The sequence below is a fragment of the Protopterus annectens genome, chromosome 5.part0 (genome assembly GCF_019279795.1).
Source record: "Protopterus annectens isolate FY-2018-M chromosome 5.part0, PAN1.0, whole genome shotgun sequence".
Lineage (NCBI taxonomy): Eukaryota > Metazoa > Chordata > Ceratodontiformes > Protopteridae > Protopterus > Protopterus annectens.
The window spans coordinates 1,592,808,921-1,592,835,952 of NC_056735.1; the positions used below are offsets into that span (position 1 = coordinate 1,592,808,921).

General features: G+C 43.3%; 1 protein-coding gene across 1 annotated transcript in view; it reads right to left on the reverse strand.

Annotated features, from left to right (window-relative positions):
- The window catches only part of NCAM2 (neural cell adhesion molecule 2), a 2,742,482-nt gene that overhangs the window by 1,776,349 nt on the left and 939,101 nt on the right, over positions 1 to 27,032 (reverse strand). The gene's annotated exons all lie outside the window — the stretch shown is intronic.

Genomic DNA, 27,032 nt, shown 5'->3' on the forward strand with positions numbered 1-27,032 from the left:
TTACAAATGTTCTTGTGATGAAATGGATGACAACTACAAAAATGTAAATAATTATTAGAAAAAGGATTTTTTCTAAAGATGGTTGATGTAAAACTTCCCCTTTCTTTGTTCTTCATAATAAGAACATCCAAATTATTGATTTTTTCCACTGAATGTTGTGAAGTAAACTTAATAAAAGGAGAGATGCTATTAATGTAATTGACACATTCCTCTGCCCTTGTCTGATCGTGCTTCCACACGATAAAAATATCATCCAAGTAACAAAAATATGAAAACCAATCTTCCTTAAAGAAACTGGTGTAAATATGTTTCTGCTCCCAAGCATACAGGACAAGGTTGGCATATATAGGGGCTCATGTGGCCACCATAGCCACACCCTGTACCTGCTTGTAGTGTTCACCATCAAACAAGAAGAAATTGTTTGTGAGAATTATTTCCATGGTGGTCATAATGAAATTGATCTGGGTATTGTTTAAAGTTGTTAAATCCCTAATAACCTCAAAAAATAAATCTAAACCTTCTCTATGTGGAATTGACGTGAACAGGTCAACCACATCCACAGTACTGAGTACTCCACTATCAGTGTACCAGTCGTTCTTGAACTTTGACAAAAAATCCCAAGAATCTCCAAGAAGGTAATTCACTGCCTTGACTGAATTTTTTAATATTCTGTCAATGAATGTACTAAGTGGATATGTGCTACTGTATCTTGCAGAAATAATGACCCTGAAAGGTGGTTGTTCAATTGACTTATGTACTTTTGGAATCCCAAAGGCCATAGGGGTTGTAGGATGTTCGGATCTCAAAAAATCAAACACATCTTCAGAAATAACACTCTGGAACAATGAGTCCTCTAAAAAAAGCTGAATCTTCCTATGAGCTATAATGGCCTCATTACGAGAGGCTACTTGGTATTGATCAGTATCAGAAAAAATTCCAGTCAGTTGGTTAACATGATCAACAGTGTTAAATAAAACTACTCCCCCTCCCTTGTCAGACTTCATAATTCTAATTGAATTATCCTGTCTAAGTCTGACCATCAATTGTTGTTCATCCTTATTAAAATTAAAATGCTTATTCTTATTATTAATTGCACTCAATTCACCATGGATATCAAATTTGCAAGCTTTTTCAAAAGATTGCACAATAGGGTGCATGGGGGGGGGTTAAAAATACTCTTTTTCCTCAGACTTTTCTCTTGGGAAATGACTTTCTGTCCTTTATGAAAAAACTTTAAAATTTAACCTCCTTGAATATAACCTAAGCTCTGTAATAGCATCAACTGTGCCCAACTTAAAACTAGGAACAAATTTAAAACTTTTGTTAAAAATAGAAAAAAAAGTGTGATCAATTTCATAATCTGTGTAGTTAAAAATATTGTAACCTCCAAATGACACACAATTATCTTCGACATGGATGTTACTGTGACTACCAGTACTCACTATCACCTGCGGGTGTAATTGTGTCCACCCCTGTTCCTCCCCTTGTTTTGCCTCAAAGGGGTTTGAAAACCAAAAAAAGCCTTTTGTCTCTTCCTATTCTCAATTCGTTCAGATCTTCCTAAAGGGGGATAATTGGTGTTATAATCATAATTATGGGGGTTTGAACTAAAATCTTGATCACTGTCAATATCATTTTGAACACATTCCCCCACCGAGTCATTAATCATCCCCACTCCCCTTATGTCCCTATAAGAATTAACATTATTTCCTTCATTAGCGTTGGACAAAAAAAAATTTTGGTAAAAAGTATACTTCATTTCTTGAATAATTTAAGTCATCTCTTAATAATTTCTTACTTTTCCTTTCTAAATTTGTAGTCACATTTTTTTCAACCTTATCAAAAATATTTTCATAATTAGCAGTGTTAACATCAAACAATAAATTGTTAATTAAAAGCCTCATTCAATTTATCAAGTTCATCCAACAAACTTTTGATATGTTTTTTGTTGGTTTTGACAATAAATTCCATGAATTCAAGTCCAAACCTGTCAAACAAACCAAAAAGTTCATCAGTATTACAGTCTGAAGCAGTCAAACCATTATATCCTGAACATGGAGTGAAGCCCTACCTCAGCCACAATAGCCCCAACTTCGTAGTGCAAGGGGATGTCAGGTATGTATTGTAGGTATATTTGTAGACTAATGCTACTGTAATAGGGATTGTCTTCACAGACATGGTGTATGTGGGAGGTCACATCTGCTTTTAACATGTGCACCACTGGCTACTGACAGACTTCCTAAGGACATCATAGTACAGTACCACTGCTAGCACAGTAATGCTCCTGTGGACTACAGCAGAGATATGGCCAATATATGTGGACAGTCTGACACACTCTGGACAGTCCGGAGGTATACACAGAACCCCTTAGTGCAAGACATGTGGACCAAGCCTGACAATGTGGATGTTAACAGCCAAGTAGATGGGTATAACACCTAACTACTGGTATACATTTGCCCCCATAGGTTATGCATTCACACACCCCCATCTGTCCTGACATACAATAACCATTGATACAGAGGTGCCATGGCCACATACTACCCACTAGCTATTGATATACATCTGTACAGCATCCCACTCCTTTGTCTGACATACATGACTGTTATGATGGCTTGGCAGCAGTACATCTGGCAAGTATCTGGACATGACATCTCACTGGGTAAGTACACTAAGCTGCTTGGCATGTAACAAAGAACTATGCAGGCTACAGGCAGACCGGCTGAACACTGGCCTACATTTCCTATGGGAGAATACACATGTACCTGCATATATACCAGGCTCTACAGGCATGTCACAGCACAGAAAAACAGACATTTGTGTGAAAGTGCATAACCACAACCAATGTGAATACAGCCAAATCAAAAGAGAAAACTTGCAGAGAAAACCAGTTTAATAAAAAGCAGAGCTTTCGGGCGTAACCCTTCTTCAATACTAATACATTCAAACACTAAACTCTAGAAGCTTAAATACAGGTCTAAAATCACATGACCAGCAGCCAAATGAAATCGTGACAGAAAACAAATTAAAAATTAAAGACATATACATATAAATATATTAAAAGATGTGTAGATACACAGTATAAAATATTTACTTTACAATATTACGTAGCTTAACTAACACAGGTTTTAAACTGACAGTGCTATTTAAACCAGGATGAGTGTCAGCAGCTAATCTCAATATCCATTCAAATTCTTTGAGCTCAAGGCGGTTGTTGACATCACCACCTCTTTCATTTGGACATAGAGCATCAATCACTCTAAACTTAAATGTATGTGTTTCACCACAAGTTTTAATATGTTTACATAGTGCATTGTTGTCACAATTTCTCCTAATTTCAGAATTATGGTTTATAACACTGGTTTTCTCTGCAAGTTTTCTCTTTTGAGTTCGTGTTTTGCAGCTGGTTTTACTAATACAGCCAAATCCACATATGGTAAGCTAGCGTGATATTACAGTATATGGAGTATATGTTCAACACCATCCTCATATGTGCCACTCGCACACTACCCCTACATATACTGGGTCACTACACAGTGTGGTCTGATGCCTGTCTGTGGTATGGGACATGTGTGTGTTTGGCCCTACAAACATGTAAGCCGATAGGGTAACATACAGTGGAGCAGCATGTTACATCAGATAGAACAGGACCAAGAACAATGACATCTACCACAGTCTGTGCACAGGCCAAGGTACATATTAACAATACACACACTGTTGACAATTACCATAAGTATACAGAGCTCAGTACTGTACACACAACCACAGAATGTCCAGGTTATGTCATCAAATATAACCCCTACTATACATAATGTGTGTAGCAGTCTGATATCTCACTGGCTTGCTATCAGATATGATGTCAATAAATATGGTGTACAGCACATATGCACCTCTTACTGCATGAAATATGTATGAAGGTTGACAGAGCTGTGGCTGGGGGCACAAACACAGGGTCAATATTGACATGTTGCTGTGATAACCTCATACATGTACTGTTGTAATAGGGTTTGTTGCAACATATGTCCTATGAGGGATATGAAGTCAGTAACTCTCATGGCTGTCACCGTCTACAGACTGCAATCCTCACACTACCTTCTGCAGTTCACAGGTAGGTGCTCTGTGGGTAACACAAGAAACAAAAGGCACCACACATAGCCTAGTCTGCAGATGACCCCACAGATGGGGGGGGGGGGTTCCTCATAAACATAGCAATGACATGACAGGTATTAAAACATTTATGATAGCCATATACACACAAACCCTGTTGAACCAACATTACTCCAATCACAGTATAGCAGCACTTACAGTCTTTAGTCAGGTCAGGCACATCCCCCTCCTGTGTGTTGCCCTGTTTCCACAGTGTATGCTGTTAGATGTAAATCCCCTATTCATCTCAGATGCTATTTGCCAAGCAACAGATCTAGCTCCTGCTCACAGCGCATAAAAAGTCCCAACACCAACATGATGTTCCTAGATAATGGAGTGTGTTTCCATGCAATTGGCTATGGGAATGTTACCACAGCTGTTCCACATGCAATCAGCTGGAGGAGGGCTGCAATTCGTGCAGAAGAGGCCATCAGATGATCAGGAGCATCACTTACAATACACATGCTGCTGCCTAAGTAAAGCAGGCGTAGGTCTCCACATTCACCGGATAGGGAGTGAGAGAGGCAGATGGAGGCAAAGTAAAGTCAGGGAGGGGTGGGAGAGTAAAACTTAAGCATGTTTGTGTCACACACCTACCAGAAGAGGGTATCAAACCTCTGACAACTATGTAGTGCTGTCACATTTCTATGCAGTTATTGGATGCTCCACATAGGTTACATGTTAAGGAGTCCTCAAAACATATATGTGATGGTGAGTGGTATCTGCAAAAGTAATATGGTAGCTATGGTAGGTGTAGTACACGTGCCTGTCCACATGAACAGGTGCCAGTATCAACACAGCCACACTCATAGGGACGCATACACATTGACACACATGGCAGGGCCAGGAATACAACTCTTTACTGTGCAGGTATCACATGCACCACAGGGGTTATACAGAAGTTATATGAGCAAAGGGTATGTGGAGGTGTCTGACATTGGACAGCATGCTTCAGTATGCCAGTGGGGGTTGTAGTGAGTGTGAATGTGAGCATCCGACACACACACACACACACACACACACACACACACACACACACACACACACACACACACACACACACACACACACACACACACACACACACAGGGAGTGCCAGTACTGACTGCATGGGTGCATTGTTTCACGGGTGTGTGGTGATCAACTGTGCCAGACAGCTACATAAGGCTAGGTGATGGGTATACCTTGGTATCAGCCCATATGGCTATGGTCTGCATTGTGGCTCAGGGGTGAAGTTTCTGGATTTGCCCACACAGGTGGGTATTCTATTTACCATCCAGTCACCTGGGTGACTATTGTGTGTGACCAATGTTGTGCATTGCTTGCCATCAACCTGTTCCATAGTCCATGACATGGACAGTGTCTGGGATGTGCACACCTTCCACATGCATGTACCGTGACATGTGGAACTATAACTGGGGTGTCTGCCCCATGTCATGTACACAGATTATCATCAGATGTGCCAGTCTCAGCCTCATGTGGCGGGAACTGGTAATGGACAGTAGGTTTACCCTGCACCTACATCGATAGCATGATATGGGTATTCCTTAGTGTCAATGGCATCTGTCCATACAGGGCATGTTTTCAGGCATGGTATGTCCTTTGAGGTTCACATTTGATGGCACCACAGGTGTTGCAGGTGTCCAGTGGGGAACATGGGGAAGGTGCACTGTCAGCATGTACGTGCCTTGTTGGACAGGGTGCCATACCATCTGTAGCCCACTGCAATCACACCATAGTTGGTATCAGTGGGCAATATGCAGGGTACTACCAACATAGTGGCTGTTGCCTAGGCAAGTGTGTCTGTGTGTGAGACATGGGTTGAGAGTGTTCACTGGGTAATACTATGGTTGCTAACTTTGTTTGCCTGGCCTTGATGTCACATGTATGGGTATGGATTTGCACCCCAGCCTCTCAGCTATTTCACATCTGTTATCTCTGTATGGTGGACATTGTGATACATACTAGGGCTGCCAGATAAGAAATTTGCAAAACCCACTCCACATTGAGGCTATTTGTTACATATTCACAACCACCTCCACATAGGATACAAGTTACAAACACAGACACACATCTGTGTTATGTCCGGGATTAGAACTCCTACCTAACTAGATTACTACACTACAGCACTACGCAGTAAATGGACACATCATGGAGATTACTGGAGTACTCCTTCCTTAAAGGTGTATTTCACATTGGATGACAGCAGGATTGTCAAAGACGGGCATTCAAATTGCAGTGAGTGTGGCTAGGCTAAAATGCATTTCTCCCTACACAGACATTGAAACACACACAAAACATCCACAAATGACATGTGTGGGTATAGAACCCCTACCAGAGTTCTATATTATACTACAGTATGAAGCTGTTATAGGACACACCATGGGGATTACTGGAGTACTCTTTCCCCAAAGCTGTATTTCACAATGAATGACATCAGCAGGATTGCCAAAGCAGAGCATGAGAATTGTAGTGAGTGTGGCTAGGCTAAAATGCATTGCTCCCTACACAGACATTGAAACACACACAAAACATACACAACCGACATGTGTGGGAATAGACCCCCTACCAGAGTTCTATATCACACTACAAATGAAGCTGTTATAGGATGCACCACAGGGATTACTGGAGTACCTCTTCCCCACAGCTGTATTACACAATGAATGACATCAGCAGGATTGCCAAAGTAGGGCATTTGAATTGTAGTGAGTGTGGCTAGGCTGAAATGCATTGCTCTCTACACAGAAGGTGACACACACACACACACACACACACACACACACACACACACACACACACACACATGCACATGCACACACACACACACACACACACACACACACACACACACACACACACACACACACACACACACACACACACACACACACACATACAGTTGCCATGTCTGGGATTAAAACTCCTGCCTAACTAGTTTATCACACTGCAGCAGTACACAGTTAAGAACATGCCACAAAGATTATTGAGCTACAGCTTTCCGAATGGTGTATTTTACAGTGTATGGCATCAGCAGCCTTGACAAAGTAGGGGATTTGGATTGTAGTGAGTGTGACTAGCCTAAAGAGCATTGCTCTCTACACAGACGGTGACACACACACACAGTTGCCATGTCTGAGATTAGAACTCCTACCTAATTACTTTATTGCACTATAGCAATACACGGGTATAGGACACGCCATGGAGATTAATAGGGCACAGCTTTCCAAAAGCTGTATTTCACAGTGTATGTCATCAGCAGCCTTGACAAAGTAGGGCATTTGAATTGTAATGTGTGTCTAGCCTAAAAAGCATTGTTTTCTACACACACACACACACACACACACACACACACACACACACACACACACACACACACACATATACAAACACACACAGTTGCCATGTCTGGGATTAGAACTCCTAGCTAACTAGTTTATTACACTACAGCAGTACGCAGTCATAGGAAGTGCCATGGAGATTACTGGCCTACAGCTTTCACAAGGGTGTATTTCAAAATGGGTGACCTCAGCAGGCTTAACAAAGTATGGCTATGGGGTGGGCAGTGTGTGTGCATGGGCCATAACCCATTCATCTAGAGGTTGACACACCACATGTGGGTACATGCAGGGTTATATTCCACAGGCACAGGTATACAGCTGTTAGATGACTACTTCCTTGTACAGTCATGTTGCACAGCTAGCACTTGCACCACATAGTCTGTCATGCTGACAGATATTAGTGGTTAGTATCTACAGTGAGTGACATCTGAACCTCATGTGGTTGTAGCTATTTGGCTGTGTGCTGGGTAGAACAGGCCTCATAATGGATGGCCTCTTGTGACAGTAACTCTCTTACACACATCTGTGTATGTCTACTTTTGGCTTATTATAGTGTGTTGTCATTGGATATATGCCTGTATTGCTATCCAATGTGTGTTCAAAGCATGAGTGCTGCATGCTGAGGAGTGTCTGTACTGAAAATGCCAGATATGTCTGGTCCACTGTTTGCAGATATGTGAGCATGCCCAGTATGACCTTTCATTATGTTGGTTGACATCGACTTAATTTCTCTAAGTGTGTGAGCATGCCCAGTATGCCCTTCTGTACTGAATGTGTAGATTGATTCTAGGTAGTTTGTACTGCAGTTGCAGACCTTTGTTTTGTACACCTACACGCAGCATAGTGTTTCTGCAGGGTATCCATCATTCATTTGGCAATGTGGGGACAAACTGTGCAGGGGATAGTGTATACTGTAGGTGATTGTGTCTGTGCTGCTTCAGCTGCATGGTGCTGCTGATAGCAAAGATATTAAGGCATGTGTACTGTTATAAACAGTGATGTTTTCTGTCCTCATGTTCTGTCAGGTGGACATTCTTGCTCACAGTGATGACTTGGGGGAGAAGGGTGATTGCAGCTTTGTCCGCTATTGTGAGCAGACACCTACGTATTCATGGTAAGGTATGCCATTCTGGAGGGCAAGCTGCAGACACTTGGTGCTGGGTTTGTGTATCCAGTTCAGCACCTTGGTACAGTGCTGACAGAGGATCCCATACTTGTCCGGCCATCAACATGGCAGTATGGCCTTATCTTGCTGTGGCAATGCCTCACAACTGCACAGGTTTGCACATGTTAGCCAGAGGCAGAGCCATGGCTCAGAATATTTACCCTATCATGGTGTATGGGCAGGTGTGTAGCCACCCATTTATGTGTTTGCAGCCAGGGATAGTGTGCACACAGCTTGGTGTCGGACCCTGCACATTCTATACTGCCCATGCTCCCACACTCCCCTCTGTTATTCTAACATCTCCCATACATTATGCATACATTCTCTGATATTTTCCCTAAGGGTATCACCACATCACAGGTGTGTGTTAGTGTTGGTCCACAGTTCATGCAGTGGGACATGTTACTGTGGTTTTTTCACATGGCCCTGCATATGGCTTACATGGAGTGTGTTATGTTGTTATTTGGGTGTCCAGGACATAACATGCATTGGCAGTACATGTGAGACACAGGCCTTTGGCAGGTGCCTGTGGGGCATTAGGTGTTGATGCAGGCCAGGTGTGGCAGGCCATTGCATTCTGTCAGTCCTACAGTCCCAGACCACTGTACAGTAACATCCCCTGGGATGACAGGGTAGATGTGATAGTTGTTCATGCCAATACCTTCTATCAGTCTTGATCAGGTGGTGTGGATGCTGGCAGGGTGCCACCTACCGCTAGAGACACACCTGCATGGGACACCTGCACTGCATGCTGCAGTCTTCCACTATTGCCATATACAGGTGGGGTTGTACTGTACCCATTCCCCACAGCAAGGATATTGCCAGAGTGGTGCCTGTGGTTGGTGTTTGCATGGCTGGGTGCATGTGTGCTATGGACCCTACTTGCATCTGACACACAGATAAGCATGAGGCATTACAGTTATGCTGGCATGTACAGGTACATCAGTTGATTCCCAATACATCAGTCCTACCTCCTTTGTGATCTGCACGTGTTCAGGCAGACATCACCGGTATTCACTACTACAGGTCCTGTTACTGTGATGCATACATATATGTACAAATCCAAGGGTGTCACAATTTCACAGTGACACAATATATACTGTATGTCTGGGGTACTTTCCCCTGTGTACTGCTTATACATCTAGCCCATAAGCCATGCCATGTCAGTCTTTCAGATGGTGACACATATTACCACCATACATTTATAATGGCTTACTGCTAGCATGTGTTATAATGGTGGGGATTGTTTTTGGCACTGCAGTCGTGAGAGCTTGTCCCTGTTATCAGCAGTAGTGGGCAATGACCACCAGGTCTTACCTCAACATGCATATATACTGACCACTCTCACACATTATGAAACACATACCATCCTAACACTTACAGACCTGCATATTGTGCAAAATGCTACAACATCTCCTGCTACCTTAGCCACCTCTGGCCATCTGTGCTCCTTTCATATTATACCTACTCATACATGTTACTGCATTTCTACACAGGACTGGAGGGCACACCGGAGTGTCACTACATTTCTACACTGGATTGGGGGAAGGGGCAGACATGTCTGTTTCCACATGTCTATATAGGTGTGTGGGGGGGCACTCCTAACTGTTACTACATTTCTTCAAGGATTATGGAGGGACACACCTGACTGTTTTTACATGTCTACACAGGATTGGTGGGGCCACACCAGTCTGTCATTACATTTCTACACAGGATTGGGGGGGGGGCACACCTGACTGTTTCTACATTTCTACACATGACTGGGGGGCACACCGTACTGTTTCTACATATCTGCATAGGATGCGGGGGACACCTGGCACATGCATACATTTGCTATGACTGTACTTGTATGTCAGGTACTCCCATTTCATTCTGCATTCTAACTTATCATACTGACTAGAGGCATATCAGTGTACTACAGGTCTTAGCTTTGGTTGCCCTACATATTACTGTCTGCTTCCTACCCTTCAGAACTAACATTCCACTGCCTGACCTGCTGTAGTCTGTCTGTGTAGTCCTGGGTGAGAGGTTACCCATAGGCATCATTCAGAGGCCATAGCACAGGCTCTGTTTGGGTTTGTCTACATGTGTCCTCCTGGCTGAGACTGTTGTTGGGTATGTGAACCTCCCTGACTGGCATGTGTGAGTCATATGGACACACATGTTGCCATCATATTTCCTGCAGTGGGTTTTGTCACCCTGTGTAGTTCTGGCTACTATGGTGACTCCAGTATGTGTTACAGATGTCATGGTGCCACTATGGGTGTCTACTATCTGCTGCCATAACATTTAGCCACCCAATTCCCTTGCATGCTCACATCCATACCATAGATACAGGTAATGACATATTCTACTCCATTTGGCAATTGGTAGGTTGATTGACTTACCTTGTGGATGCACCAGGATTGAGGATGGTGCTGGAGGGTTGCCTATGTTGGATGCACATAGTACACTCCCTATACATGGTTGAGCACAGGTAGTGTCATGTTTGGCATCCCTTTTACTGTATGTGCGAGTTAGAGAGAGGTGTCATTCCCTATGTCCCTACTGTGTCAGTGTATGTGCTATGCATTGTCTCTTTGCTACGGCCTGGGCATAATGGGCATGCCTCTGTCTACCTAATGGGGCATGCTCAGGTTGTTCTTCCTCCGAGTCACTCTGTGCCTGTGCAGGCATTGGCATTGGTGGGGGGCTGTGTGGCCCTGCCCCATGCTGTTCCTGTTGCATCTGTTTCCACAGGATCTTATTGTGTAGCATGGCACATACCATAACAATTTTGGTACATGTAGCTTATAAGTGCTGCAAGGCTCCACTGGATGTGTCCAGACAATGGAACTGTGACTTGAGCATCCCAACCACATGCTCTATTATAAGTCTGGTCTGTGCGTGTACCTCATTATGGCATTCTTGTTCAGTTGTGTGTGCATTTCTGATGGGTGTCATCAGCCACGGCTCCAGTGTGTAACCAGCATCCTCCACTAGGTGACCATAGGGGATACCCCATTGGCAAATCTGTGGTACAGCTGCATCAGATGTCAAATGTGGGAATTGTGATAGCTTCCATGGCAGCCAGCACACACATTCATTATAATGTCCTGGGCATCGCACACAACCTGGCAATTTATGGAGGTGAGACCCCTGTGGTTGACATAGGCCCTACCCTGATCACCGGATGGTGCTTTGATGCATATGTGCGTGCAGTCTATAGCAAGCACTACTTCAGGGTATTCTGCTATTTGGTGGAAGAGAAGCGTATTGCTGGCCAACACCTCACAGGTGTTGAGGAAATATACGTGCTCACTGGCATGTGCTGATATGGCATCCAGGAAGTGGTAGAATACTCTGGATGCTGATGCCTGTGATATCCACATGATATCCTCAGTTGTAGTTTGGGAGGTACCTTTGGCTAGTATACCTACGCCTACACATACCTTGGTATCAACTGGGATGGGTTCACCTCGGTCAGTTCGGTGTGTCAGGTGTGGCCGGCACAGCTCAACAATTTGCTGTAGGAGGTCTCTGTCCACCCTATACTGCTCCACTATCTCCAGCTCATGTAGCCCCTGGTCGGTTACCCTGGGTCTGTACACTCTTCTCCATCTCCTCACTGCAGGTTGATCAGCAGCATTCACATCCTGACCACCCTCAGCCTCTTGCACATGTTGTTCTATGTTGCCTGGTGCAGCGCCTCTCATTTTGTAGGTTTGTTTGTTAAAATGTCCCCGCTTGTATACACTGGTGGTGTACAGTGTGGGAAAAAACAGAGGGGAAGGTCTTTGCACAGTTTATAGTAGTGTTCTGGGCTGGGCTGGTCTGTTGCCTCTGTAATTGGCTGATTCTGTTACATTTCACCTGCCAGCTATGCTAGTTCTCCTTGATTACCTTCCTACTGCTGTTTTCCCTTCCCATTGCCTTCCTGTTTAAGCCCAGGGGCGCGCCGCACAAACAGAGTGCTCAAATGTGCACAGTGCTGCTATTTCTCGGTTTAACTTTCTTTTTCTTCCTTTAAAACACGGAGCGCGACACGCACACTCGCTTAGGCAATGTAAAGAGTGCTAGACACATTCAGACACACCCACAAGCTAGGAGCAAACCCGAGCCACAGGCCTCCAATCTGCTTACAGTATGCCTGACACACATCTCCATGATAACTCCTAGGCTTGCATGAAGTTATTCCTACCACTTATACTGTTGAGACCTGACTATCATGCTGGGGAAAACTGGGATTCACTATCATTCCCCTCATTTGCATAGGATTGCCTGCTAATGCTTAGTTACATGTCTTACACTGAGCCTCCCCCCTTAGCAACCACTACTCACTGGCCATGTTGTCTTCTGCCTGCCATTGACTTTCATGGCAGAATAGTGATTTTAGTTAGAATGCTTATTTTAGGTTTATTTTATTATTTTCCCCCCAATCCTGTTTGCGCTCCTCTGCCCTATGCTTAAACAGCCGAGATCGGAAAAAAAAAATAAAAGTTTTTTTTTTTTTTTATTATTTAGGCTGTTTGCAATTCCAGTGGCCTTATACTTGGCTATTGGCCTGCTTCCTGACTGATATGCAACCTTTATCTGGAGCTGTCACAACTCCATTTTGGATTTTACAGAAATGTACCCGGTTAGTAACCGAGTACATTTCTGCAGATTGCACTAGTCCTGCACAGCTGCTTTCAAGTTTCCTGGATCACTCATTCAACTCATTTGGATGGATTTCTCCTGCAAATGGGATGAATTGCATACAGGGGCTTAGCCCGTGCAGGACTAGTGCAGGAGTACTAGTGCATGGCCCTGCAGGCTGTTCCTGGATTGTATGGCAGACATATTGCCTGCTAGAGCTCCTGCACTAATACTGCATGCCGTGCAAGGCATGCAGAATCCTGGGATATATCTAATTTCATGGGTTTGTCTACAATGCCTGAGTGGGGGTATTGTGTTTAATGTTTTGGCCAGTTCAAGGTAGGTAGTATGTACATTTTGTCCTTGTCCATAACTTTGGTCACCTTCAAGAAAAAGTATATCAGGCTAGGAAAGCATTTCCTGCTATTAACAGAATAAAACTGGATTGAATCCAGTGTCTGAAAGTTTCTTACATCATTGTTTGTCATTTCCATGACAAATCTTTCCATGGCTTTGCGTATGAGACTACTCAGATATATGGGTCTGTAGTAAAATGGGTCCATTGATGGCCCAACCTTGTGCAAAAGAATGACAGTTGCAGTCCTCCATTCGGTTAAACAGTGATTCTGCTAGTCCTTATAGGTCATGTTTCATGCTATTAAATAAGCATCCTGGGATACAGTGTTCTTGGCCTTGGTTAGTGCATTGAGGACCTGCAACCTACTGGGATTTGATGGAGTAATGGTTCAGGGTACATTCTGAGGGGAGTCTGGGGGAAGAGAGTGATGAAATTGGAGCTAAATTTGTCAGACAGCAGATTTATTGTATCTTCCTTCTCAGTATAGGTGGTTCCATTTACAATTTGTTTGGTAAATTGCTGTGTATTGCATTTTAGGTTACAAACATAGATGAAGAATGCCTTGTGATTGTCCTTGACCTGGGAGGTGATTTTTGCCTCAGATCTGGCTTCAGTAAACTTGATTAGCACCCTGAGTTGATTGTTTATATTAATGAGTGAGTCTTTTCCTTACTGGAGTTTGTTCTTCATAATTTTTGGCATAGTTTTCTTAAATTCGTTATGCAACTTATTGATGTTGGGATTCACCCAGGCTGGCTTGTTTTTTTAAGTTTATCCTCTTCTTATTCTGGGAAGGTACATATGTCATTATGAAACCATGGGTTTATAGGTTTGTGCGTTGGGTTCATACTTTATGTGGTGAATGTAGTGTGTGCTGTTCTGACAACTTTTTTGGCATTATAAGTGTTTATATGTGAGAGTCTTGCCTCCAGTGACATTGTGCAATTACATCTCTCAAATACAGTATCAGTTTGTTTAAGAATTAGATGGCTGTCAGTAAACATAGGGCTATTGCTACACTGCCTCAGAATGACCAAAGGCATCAAACTTGCTGCAGGGATAGGAAAGGGCATATCCATGGCATATCAACTTCATCCCCAAAATTCACTCAGCCAAAATACTCATAACACTTTTAAAGCTAAACTCTAAAAAAAAAAAAAAAAAAAAACACTTTGTATTATTGTAATTTATATCCCTCTAGTAACAACATACCCCTACTTGAAGAATTTCTCTCCTGGGTATCTAGTACTATTACTTACGAACAAATCACTCTGGATGATGTCATTATTGATTGGCAAAATGTAACGTCTTACAGTCCCTCATGCTGCATAAATCTATTTGTTTGGACTCAGCTAATCATAACACCCCTAGAAGGCAGAACAAAAGCAGTAAGGGTATCATTTTTGGTTGGATTTCAGTCTCTGATCCCAGTAAATATAATATCAGTGGAACCTACTCTAACTCCGTAAGTGACCATCTCCCTGCCTTCACACTCAGATGTACCACTCATCGCCCCAATATCCACCAAATTAAACCAACCAGGAATCTCACAAAATTTAACAAAGATTTATTTAACATTATCCTTTGGTCCTTCAACTGGTCTATAATAAAAACTGTCCCATTAGATGATGCAGTTACAACTTTTAATACTTTTTTTAAACACCCTAAATAACCTTGCCTCTCTAATTATAAAAAAGTGTAAAAGTAAAACACTCGCTCTGTTATCTGCCATCACCAAAAACATTATGTGTACAAGTAATGATGTTAGGAGGGAGTACCTAAATAAAAAAAAGACACTTTTAGCAATACCGGGAACTTTGTAATCAAGCTAAAACACAAATATACAAAGATAAACAATAGCATGACTGATGATGTGGTTACCGAAAGTGAGACCACTGCCCACCTGTGTCACTAAGTCTCTTATCAAACTTTCAGTGTTTAGTGTACTGCCACCTATGTGGTAATTCATGGGTACATGTTTTTTCCCAAAGGGGATAACTATACATTTCTAGACATTGAGCTTGAGCCCATGGCTCTGGCACCAAGCATCTGTTTCTGTAAGGCCCTTTTGTAGAGTATCTCCATCATTTGGAGATTCAATAATGGCTCCCAGTTTGTAGTCATCTGCGAACTTTGTTTGCCAGAGTCCCTTAGTATTGGCCTGTATGTCAGAAAAATAGATGCCAAACAAGAGTGGTCCCAGGACTGAACATTGAGGTACTCCACTTGTCACTTGTTTGGAGCTGGATTTGGTGTCAGCTACTTTTACAGTGTGGGTTTTTTCAGTAAGCCATTTGGCAACCCATCGAGTGACATAGGGATCAATGCCCAGCTTAGTAGGTTTACCTATGATTCCAGAGTGGGGGATGGTGTCAAAGGCCTTGACGAGGTCCAGATAAGCTGTGTGGACCACCTTACCCTCGTCCACGGCTCTGGAGACTGATTTGAAGAAGTCAATCAAGTTCAGGAGACAAGATCGGCCCTTCATGAACCCAAACTTGGTGGGGTCCAGTGTTTGTAGGTTGTCAATCTCTTTTTTTATAAGTTCCGTGATAATACTTTCCATGGACTTACAGATCAGGCTCGTCAGACTGGGGTGGTAGTTCCCCGGATCCAAGTTGGATCCCCCCTTGTGGAGTGGGATAACTGTAGCTGTGCACCACTCAGTGGGCAAGAACAAAGTTAAGAAGTCCTTGGGTGTCTGTCTCCATCACTGCCTCAGTCATTGGTAAGTGACTCCTTTGTGGCCAAAGCTGTTTCCTTGGATGATCCATCTTTTGCCTTCTGGTTCCTCTAGCTGCAGCTCTTCAGGAAGGCATTAATGAGTGGGAGATTGACATATTCCCTGCAGCTATAGGGTTGATTCACTGGGCAAGGAAAAAACACTTTGGTTGACCTTCCAGGTATGAGTGGTTGAAGGTATACTGCTTAGCTGGGGTAAGATACCTGATTCCCAGGCTAGTGCTACTGTCATGAGTCAGTCCCATTCCAGGGATTTCCCTAGGAAGAAAAAGCAGAAACTTAAAAATGTCTCTTCTCCTGTGTCTGTTGTTGAGTCAGGTCTACTAATAGCACCATTTAAAAGAGGGAAAAACTTGGCTAGGCTTGTAAGGGCCTCAGGGCCATTAGCCTAGTAACCTCTTATGATCCTGTGAAGCTTGGTTGTAAGCAGTCTGCTGTCTAAAGACTATGAAGATGCAGCCTGCACTTACAGACATTCCGTTGGCCTAGACAGAGCGAGAGAGAGTTTTTCTTTTTTTTTTTTTCTTTTACAGACAATATGGCTCCTTGTTTGCATATATGCCTACAAAATCTTGCATGTTAAAGGTCAAAATAAACAATAAGTGATATAAATCCATGGAAGTATGACAGTATTTATGAAGTAATGTATGTATTGTGCTATTTTCTTTTCTTAAAAATGTTTATTGGTTGTGGAAAACTTTCATACCTCACAATTCAGATTTTTGTCTCATATTTTCAGTTTGTTTCTCAATAAAATTGTGTTCTTTTGGCAAATCATTGAAGACTGAAGTCAGAAAATAATGGCAGGCATTTGAGTTTGACTTCATATCCTCAGAAAATGCATACTAATGCAAACTTTGTTGTTCTATGCACTTTCTAAGGGGGTCAGGGGATTTATGTGGGTGTCATACCTATCAACTGTACAGATTTCCACAGAATGTCTACTTTAGCCTTATATTTTTGGTCTGTTCCTCATAAAAATTCATTTTTTTTGACACATCACTGGGATGAGCTAAGGATTAAAGTTACTAAATAATGACATGTATTTGATTTTCAGACTTCATATCCTGTAGAAAATTCATACTAACACAAATCCTGTTATTCTAGCAACTTTCTAAATGTGGCCCTAGTTTGGGCCTTTGTCCCCAACAACATTATAACAGGCTTTTTCCAGATTTCTTGTGCTAAGAGATTGAGAGGTAGTGTGTGTGTGTGTGTGTGTGTGTGTGTGTGTGTGTGTGTGTGTGTGTGTGTGTGTGTGTGTGTGTGTTCAGCTGTCCAGGTTTTTTCAGAATGTCCAGATTTCTGCCCCATATTCCTCCTGAGCTTTTCTCCCCAGGCCTCCACTGAAAAAGGGATTTTGCACAGATGGACTATCCCGGTTAACAAATGCCAAATAAATAAAAAGGATTGAAGATGTTAAATAATAACAGAGATTTGAGTTTTAGATGTCATAGAAAAATGCATACTAACACAAATCCTGTTATTCTGCAATTATTGCATTCATGAGAGCAATATTTATAATCTGTCCCTATTTATTTTAGGCTTTGTCCAGATTTCTTGCACTAAGAGGTTGAGGTGTGCATGTGTGAGAGTGAAATGCCCTAGTTAGAGTTAGCAGGTGGAATTTATTTTCACATACATTTTCAAGGAATTGTGAGCTTCAAGGGAAGAGATTTTTACTGTTGTTCATGCTAAGTCTGCTTAAAATGTGCAACTGTTTTGTTTAGCAAATGGTATCACTGTTGTGGTGCAGATTTTCAAAACAGTCTTAGTAGTACAGCAGGTAGCATGCTTGCATCTTGATGTAGAGGGCTGTAGGTTCTACCCCCACCACATGTTGATTTGTATTTTAAGGGGGTGGAGTTCTGCAGTCCTGAGTATGTCCTCCTTTGGATGAGATGCCTAGTAACTATGAACCTGTGTTTCCGCTTGCCACGTATTCCTATTGCAATATACAAGCTTAGCATTTTTTTTTAAATGTAACATAGGCAATTTATTGTTTAAGGGCAGTAGGCACTGAATTTGTAGATGAAACACTGAAATATAAAGCTGTTTTTTAGCAACAACCTCTCCATTAGTTTCAGATCTTTTTAATGTGAAATTATTCAGATGACTTTTACTACTGCAGAGATTGTGCATATTGACTGATATTGGTAGATTGTAATGATAGACTTTTAAGTGGCCTTTTATGGTTGAAATGTTCTGAATTGGGCAATTTGTCATTATTGGTTCATATGTTTTGTTTCATTGCTTAATGGAAACAATGTTAAAAACTATAAAACACACTCTAAGTGGTGCTGTATTAACAAGGGATATAATTCAGTTGTTATATATTATAATTAATACAATCAGGAAGGTGAATCAAAGCAGTTATGCATGGTTCTGAAATGTGTGTAAGGGGCCTATGATTTGAAAACAGTCCAAATGTAAACTTAACCTGCCACTGGCCAGATGCATTTTCTTTGAATGTGGGTTTAAATGCTGTTTCAGTGCATGTGACTTTCAAAGGTAGAGAAGTTGTAATGCTAAGTCTGTTTTCATTGTAAGACTATTGCTTTGTTTAATTTTATCAAATGTCTATCAGTGTTTGTGCTATAAAATTGGAGGTTACTAAGTTATTGGCCCTGAGGCCCTAAAATTTGAAATAAAAGTTGAAAATTAAAACCAAGTATCTGTAATCATTGTAGAAGTAATGCATAAAACAGTATGCACACAGAAGGTTTTGAACAGTGTTTATGGCAACTGGGGAGAAATAGCCAAGTAATGGGATACTGGAATGGCTGCGTGTGTGTTGGGTGGGTGGAGTTGAAGGGGGTGGGGTTTGGGGAGGTAATTTGAAGGTGGTGGGGTTGGGGCGGTGCTCCGGGTTTGCAGCCCCCTGCAAAAAATCCTGCGGGCTCCCTTGCTAACTATGCATAGCTATCACATGTGTATACAGTTATTGCATGCACCACATAGCTTACATGCTGGTGAGCTGTCCAGATGCATATGTGCTGGTGAGTGACATCTGCAACACTGGTGCAATACAGTAGGTGTAGCACACGGGCCTGTCTACATGAACAGGTGTCAGCATCAACCCAGCCAAACTCTGTAAGGGACTCAAACACATTACCACACTTGGCAGGGTAACAAATACACTTCCTAACCACTTACCTTTCTACAGTTCAGTAATGCATAGGTATCCATTGGCTCAAAGGGATTATCCTGGGGTTCTATAGTCAGAGGGTATGTGACAGTGTCTGACATTGGAGAGCTTGCTTCAGTATGCCAATGGAGGTGGTACTGGGTGTGAATGTGGTTGGAAACATCATACACCGCACACACAGATACAGGGTAATAATACCGGCATGCATGTGTGCATTGTTTCACAGGTGTGTAGTGGTTGATGGTACCAGATGGCTGTACAAGGCTGGGTGAGGAGTATACCTTGGCATTAGGCCACATGAGAATGGTCTGCATTATGCCTAAGGGGTGTAGTGTCCGGAATGGACCACACAGGTGGGTATAGTATTCACCATCCAATCTCCTTGGTTGCTATTGTTTGTAGCCAGTGCTGCACAATGCTTGGCATGTATGTGTTCTATATGGCATGACATGGACAGTGTTTGGGATTTGCACACATCCCACATTCAGGTGCAGTGGCATGTGGAAGTGCACCTAGGGTGTCTGGCCCATGTTGTGCACACAGAATGTTATCATTAGATGTGACAGTCCTGCCCTTATGTGGTGGGACCAGGTAATTGTCAGCAGGTTGACCCTGCACCTACATTGATAGCATGCTACAGGTATTCCCTGGTGTCAGTGGCATCTGTCCATACAGGGCATGTGTGTAAGCCATGGTATGTCCTTTGTGGATCACATGTGATGGAACCACAGTTGTAGTAGGCATCCAGTGGGAAACATAATGAAGGCGCACTGATGGATAGGGTGCCATGGCCTCTGTAGGCCACTGCATTCACACCATGGTTACTATCAGTCACCAATATGTAGTGTACTACACACATCATGCCTGTTGCCTCGCAATGTGTTTGTATGAGACATGGGTTGTGAGTGTGCTCTGGGTAATACTGGGATTGCTAACTGTGATTGCCTGGCCTTGATGTCACATTTATGGGTATGGATATGCACCCCAGGCTCTCGGCTATTTCACAGCTGTTTTCCCTGTACAGTGGATGTTGTGATAGGGCCACCATATAAGAAAATTGTAAAACCCACTACACATTGGGCCCTGGTGTCACACACCCTCCTCCACACAGGATACAAGGTACACATACACACATACACACACACACACACACACACACACACACACACACACACACACACACACACACACACACACACACACACACACACACACACACACACACACACCTGTCATGTCCCGGAGTAGAAACCCTATCTAACTACTTTATTACACTACAACACTACACAGTTACAGTACACACCACTGTGATTACTGCAGTACTACTTCCCCAAAGGTGTATATGATATTGTCTGACATAATCAGGATTGCCAATGTAGGGCATTTGACATGTACTGAGTGTGAATAGCCTAAAATGCATTGCCCCCTACACAGACAGTGGAACACTCACAAAACATACAGAACTGCCATGGGTGAGTATAGAACCCTACCAGAGTTCTGACTTACACTTCAGCATTACGCAGTTATGACACGCACTATGGAGATTACTGAGCTACAATCTTCCCAGAGGTGTATTACTAGGTGGATGACATCAGCTGCCTTACCAAGGTAGAGCAATTAAATTGTAGGGGGTGTGCCTACCCTACAAAACATTGCTTTCTACACACAGAGTCAGACAGACACACACACATTTGCCACTGCTGGGATTAGAATTCTAGCTTAACTGGTTTATCACACTACAGCAGTACACAGTTACGGCATGCACCACGGAGATTACATGCCTATCACTTCCTCAAAGGTGTATTACACAGTTAATGACATCGGCAAACTTGTCAAAGCAGACCACTGGAGGTTGTAGTGTCTGTGAATGGACTCAAAAGCATTGTTGCCTACACTGACATAGGAACACACACATAAACATACGTACATCCACACTTGCCACGTCTGGGAATAGAATTCCTACCTAACTAGTTTAACACACTACAGCCTTATGCAGTTACAGGACATGCTACAGCTTTCCAGAAATGTATTACTAGGTGGATGATATCAGCTGCCTTGCAAAGGTTGAGCATTTGGATTGTGGGGAGCATGGCTGGCCTAAGAAGCATTGCTTTCTACACAGACAGACAAACACACAGTTGTTAAGTCTGGGAATAGAACTCCTACCTAACTAGTTTATCACACTACAATGGTATGCAGTTACAGGATGAGCTATGGCGATTATTGGACTGAAATCTTCACAAAGGTGTATTTCTAGGTGGCTGACATCATCAGCCTTGCTGAAGTGTGCATGAAAATTGTTGGGGGTGTGACTAACCTAAAAAGCTTTGTTCTCTACACAGTCAGACAGACACTGACATAACCACACACCCAGTTGGCAGGTCCAGGTGTCAAACCCCTACCTGACTAACTTATCACACTGCAGCAGTACACAGTTACAGGATGCACCACGGTGATTACTAAGCCACAGCTCTCCCAAAGGTGTATCTCACATTAGATGACCTCAGCAGGTTGTCATAGTAGGGCTATGGGGAGGGCAGTGTGTGTGCATGGGTCATTACCCATTCATCTAGAAGTTGACATGCCACATGGGGGCACACACAGGGTCATATTTCACAGGTATGTGTATGCATTTCCTAGATGACTACTTCCTAGTACAGTCATGTTGCACAGCTGGCACATGCACCACATAGTCTGTACTGCTGACAGATACTGGTGGCTCGTATCTGCAGTGAGTGTCATCTGCACCTCGTGTTTGGGGTCCTTTGGCTGTGTGCTGGGTGGGAGTGACCTGGATGACTCCTTGTCACAGTCACCCTCTTCCACACATCTATGTCCATCTAGCTTTGACTTATTATAGTGTATTGTCCTTACATATATGTCTGTATTCTTCTCTACTGTGTGTGCAAGGCATCAGTGGTGCATACTGACGAGAGTCTGCACTAACAACTGTGACTGCCAGATATGTCTGGTCCACTCATGTTTGCAGACATCGCCTTCATGTGTTTAAGTGTGTGAGCATGCCTAATGTGACCTTTCAGTATGTTGTTGACTTACATTGCCTTCATTTCTCTATGTGTATGAGCATGCCCAGTATAGGCGTCTGTATTGCATGTGTGGGTCAAGTCCAGTTAGTTCATACTGCAGTGCTGACGTTTGTGTTGTACATTGACAGGTTGCATGCTGTCTCAGCAGGGTATCCATTGATCAGTTGGCACTGACTGTTACTACATTTCTGGATAGCGAGGGGGCACACCTAACTATTTCTACATTTCTACACAAGATTGGGGGGGCACAACTGACTGTTACTTTATGTTTACGTAGGATGAAGGGGCACACCTGCCACTTGTACACGTCTGCTAGAACTGTACTGGTATGTCGGGTACTCCTTTTCAGTCTGTGGTCTTACCTATCACGCTGGCTAGAGGCATACAAGTGTACTACAGAACTTAGCTTATAATTACCTACATTTTCGTGTCTGACTTCTTAGCCTTCACAACTGACATCCCACTGCCTGGCCTGCTGTAGTCAGTCTGTGTAGGCCTGGGGGGGGGGGTTGCCCATAGGCCTCATTTAGAGGCCATAACACAGCCTTTGTTTGTGTTTATCTATACCTGTCCTGCTGGCTGTGACTATTGTTGGGCATGTGACCCCCTCCCAACTAGCATGTGTGAGTACTGAGGGTGGTGTTGCAGGGCTGCCTATGTCAGATGCACATAGTATATTCCCTACACATTGTTAGGCACAGGTAGTATATTGTTTGACATCCCTTTTACTGTATGTGAGAGTCAGAGAAAGGTGTTATTCCCTGGGTCCTCCCATGTCAGTGCATGTGCTATGTGTTGCCTCTTTGCCAAGGCCAGGGCATATTGGGCATGCCTCCTTCTGCCTACTAGGGCAGGCTCAGGTTGTTCCTCCTCCAAGTCACTCTGTGCCCATGCAGGCCTTGGCAATTGTGGGGGGCTGTGTGGCCCTGCCCCATGCTGTTCCTCCTGCATCTGTTTCAGCAGGATCATATTGTGTAGCATGGCACACACAAGGACAATTTGGGTACATGTAGCTGGTGAATACTGCAAGGCTCCACTGGATGTGTCCAGGCACTGGAACCATGACTAGAGCATCCCAAACACACACTCTGTTATGATTCTTGTTTGTGCGTGTGCGTCATTATGGAATTCTTGTTCGTGTGTGTATGTATTTGTGATGGGTGTCATTAGCCATGGCTCCAGTGGGTATCCAGCATCCCCCACTAGGTGACCATGTGGGATGTCCCCATTGACAAATCTCTGGTACAGCTGCATCAGATGCCAGATGTGGGGATCGTGATATCTTCCAGGGCAGCCAGCACACACATTCAGTATTATGCCCTGAGTATCACACACAACCTGGCAGTTGATGGATGGTAAGCCCTCACAGTTGATGTAGACCCTACCCCGCTCACCATGTGGTGCTTTGATGCATATGTGTGTGCAGTCAATAGCACTCACTACCTCTGGGTATTCTGCTATTTGGTGGAACAGTTGCATATTGCTGGCCAATGCCTCACGGGTGTTGGGGAAGTAAACGTGCTGACTGACATGGGGTGACATGGCATCCAGGAACTGGTGGAGTACCCTGGATGCTGATGCCTGTGAGATCCCCATCATATCTCCAGCTGGCCTTTGGGAGGCTAGTATTCTTAGGCCTACACATACCTTTGTATCCACTGGGATGGGTTCCCCTCTGTTAGTTCTGTGTGTGAGGCGTGGCCGGCACAGCTTGACAATTTGCTGTAGGAAGTCCTTGTCCACCCTATAGCGCTCCACTATCTCTAGCTCATGTAGCCCTTGGTAGGTTACCTGGGGTCTGTACACACTTCTCCATCTCTTCACTGCGGGTTGCTTGGCAGCATTCACATCCTCACCACCCTCAGCCTCTTCCACAAGTAGTTGTATGGTAGCTATTGCATCCCCTAATATTTTGCATTTGTGAGTGTTAAAAGTTCCCTGCTTGTTTACAAGAGTGTGGGAAAAAATGGAGGGGTAGGTGTTTGCATAATTTATAGTAGTGTTCTGGGCTGGGCTGGTCTGCTGCCTGTGTAATTGGCTGATTCTGATGCATTTCATCTGCCAGCTAAGCTAGTACTCATTGATTACCTTCCTACTGCTGTTTTCCCTTCCCATTGCCTTCCTGTTTAAGCCCGTGTGCACACCGCACAACCAGAGTGCTCATATGTGCACACTGCTGCTATTTCCTGGTTTAACTTTTTTCTTCCTGTACGACCCGATGTGCAACACGCATTCACCCACTTAGGCTTTGTAATGACTGCTAGGTTGGTTTGGACACACCACCTAGCTTAGCTATGCTAAGCTAGGAGCAACCCCGGGCCACAGGGCTTCAATCCACTTACAGTATGCCTGACACACACCCCCCCCATGATATTACCTACCTCCTAGGCTTGCACCCAGCTATTCATACTCTTACACTGTTGGGAGCTGCCACACATCCTGGGGAAAACTGGGACTCACTATCCTTCCCCTCATTTGCATAGGATTGCCTGCTAATACATAGTTATGTGTCTCACACTGGGCCTCTCCCCTTATCAACCACTACTCCCTGGCCAAGTAGTTTTCTGCCTGCCACTGACTTGCATGGCAGAATACTGATTTTGGCTAGAATGCTTAATTTAGGTTCGTTATGTTATTTTCCCCCCAATCCCATTTGCACGCTGCGCCGCAGCTGCCCTACGCTTAAACTGCCGGGATCGGCTAATAGGAATTGAAAGTTGATTTTTTTAATTTGTTTTACTGTTTGCAATGACAATGGCCTTATACTTGGTCATTGGTATGCTTACTACATGATATGTAACCTTTATTTGGGGCTGTCATAGCTCCGTTTTGGAATTTGCAGACGTACTCGGTTACTAACAGAGTACATTTCTGCTGATTGCACTAGTCCTGCACGGATGGTCACAGGCTTCCTGGATTGCATATTCACCTCATTTGCATGGATTTCTCCTCCAAATGGGGTGATTTGCATACAAGGGCTTCGTCCATGCAGGATTAGTGCAGGAACACTTGTGCGCGCCCCTGCAGGCTGTTCCTGGATTGCATGACGGACATATTGCCTGCTTGGACTACTGCACCAATCTTGCATGCCGTGCAAGCTTTTGAGAATCTGGTGGAGAGTGTAGAAGTAGAACAAGTGGTAGGGTTAAACACAGGTTTCAAGTTTACTGTTTAGCATGCTGCCATTAATCTCATTGCAAAATTCAGACAGATTTAAAAAAAAAAAAAAGTAGAATTAAGATACAAGGCTAATGCATATTATAAAAAGAGTTATCTGTTTTGTGCTGTGTATGTATACTGAAGAGCACTTGACTTGAGGTCACCACTATATTCCCACAATGGAAACCATTTGAAATAACAGAACCCTCTTGAGCGAGTCTTGAAACACAGAGACTGAATAGCCAAAAGATTAAAGGAGAAGACTGAGTTTTGAGATTCACTCTTCTCCTGTGTTTTCCGTCTTTATTTCCAGCTTTTGGGCACTTGGTATTTCAAGTACCAACATTTCGTTAGTGTCCTACAGCAACAAGTAAATAAAGTCGTAAGGACAGCAGTTCTTGATTGAATTAGCCAGGGATCGCATATACCTAAACAGATAAGTCAAAGGCAGGTACAGTGCACCATGAGTGCTCGTATGGTACTTCAACCCACGTGTAAGTCTTAAGTGACGCATACGTGATGTACTATGTTTCTGGAGTTTCTGCAACTTTCACTGCACTATGACTTGCTTTGTTCCCAAAACACATGAGGTGGTAGTTGCGGTGTGCTTTGCAGATAGCCTAGAATTGAATGCTAGCTCCAGCTCTCAGTGTAGGTGTGGTGGATGAAGTAAGAAGTGAGATCCTGTTGTTTGTCTACCTTTCTATTGTGGGGTTGTGTGGCTTCAGGGATCATTGCACCTTTTTCAGCAGGACAGCCTACTTTCGAGAAAATATTTCTGCGCATGTTTTCACTGCATGATTTTAAGGGAGTTGTATATGGCCAGTGAGATTGCTGGGGAATTGTTTTCCAGTGACCAGAAGTGGAGCTACTCTGGAATATATGCTCCTTGTAATGTCTTTCATTGAGCATTAACTAGTACATATTGAGTTAGTATACAAACTACCTACAGGAAATTTACCCTGCAAAGGGCATTTTCAAGCTCTCTTTTTTTATAAGGGAGTAAGTATTCTACATTTATGCATTACAGCTCCTTCCAGATGATATGGTGCTCCAACATATGTTAAATACAAATGGGAGGTCAAAAAGTATAAGAGAAGAGGCCACCACACATCATAGGCAGGTGGCTACACAGCACATATCTCAGCTTATAATCAATGCCAGCATCTCTGCAGCCTAGAGGAAAAGCAGCATTTCCTTACTACAGAGACTGGCTTCAAAATATCAGATTTGCTGAGTTCCTAAAAACAGCTTTCAAACTTGCTTTGGATCATATAGCAAACTAACGGTAAGTTCCTTCAGGAAGACGGCACTT